A 418-nucleotide genomic window follows, 5' to 3' on the forward strand; every position below is an offset into this window, starting at 1 on the left:
CCCAGAGCGCTTTCAAGCTGCTGCTGCTGCCTCTCCAGCAGCTGCTGCGTCCTCTCGAGCCCCTGCAGCAGCTTGCTGAAGCTGCCGCTGCTGCTGCTGCTGCTGTCCTCCGCAGCTAGGCGGCCGCCCAGCGCCCGGGGGCCCCCCCCCGGCTCGCGGGGGGGCCCCCCCAGCCCCAGGGGGGGCCCCCCTAGCCCCGGGGGCCCCTCTTCTCCCTCCAAATGCTGCAGCAAAGTTCGCAGCGTGTCTTGGCACAGCCGCGACAGCCGCAGCTCTGGCTGCATCGACTGCCATATGCTGCTCAGGTCTACAGCTTCGCACTCAGGGGGGGCCCCCCGGATGCACACCAGGGGCCCCGGGGGGCCCCCACGCCCGCCGGTCCCCAGGGGACCCCCGGGGGCCCCTCGGCCCCACGGGC

Source organism: Eimeria tenella, genomic scaffold (genome assembly GCF_000499545.2).
Source record: "Eimeria tenella Houghton genomic scaffold, Eth_scaff2695, whole genome shotgun sequence".
Lineage (NCBI taxonomy): Eukaryota > Apicomplexa > Conoidasida > Eucoccidiorida > Eimeriidae > Eimeria > Eimeria tenella.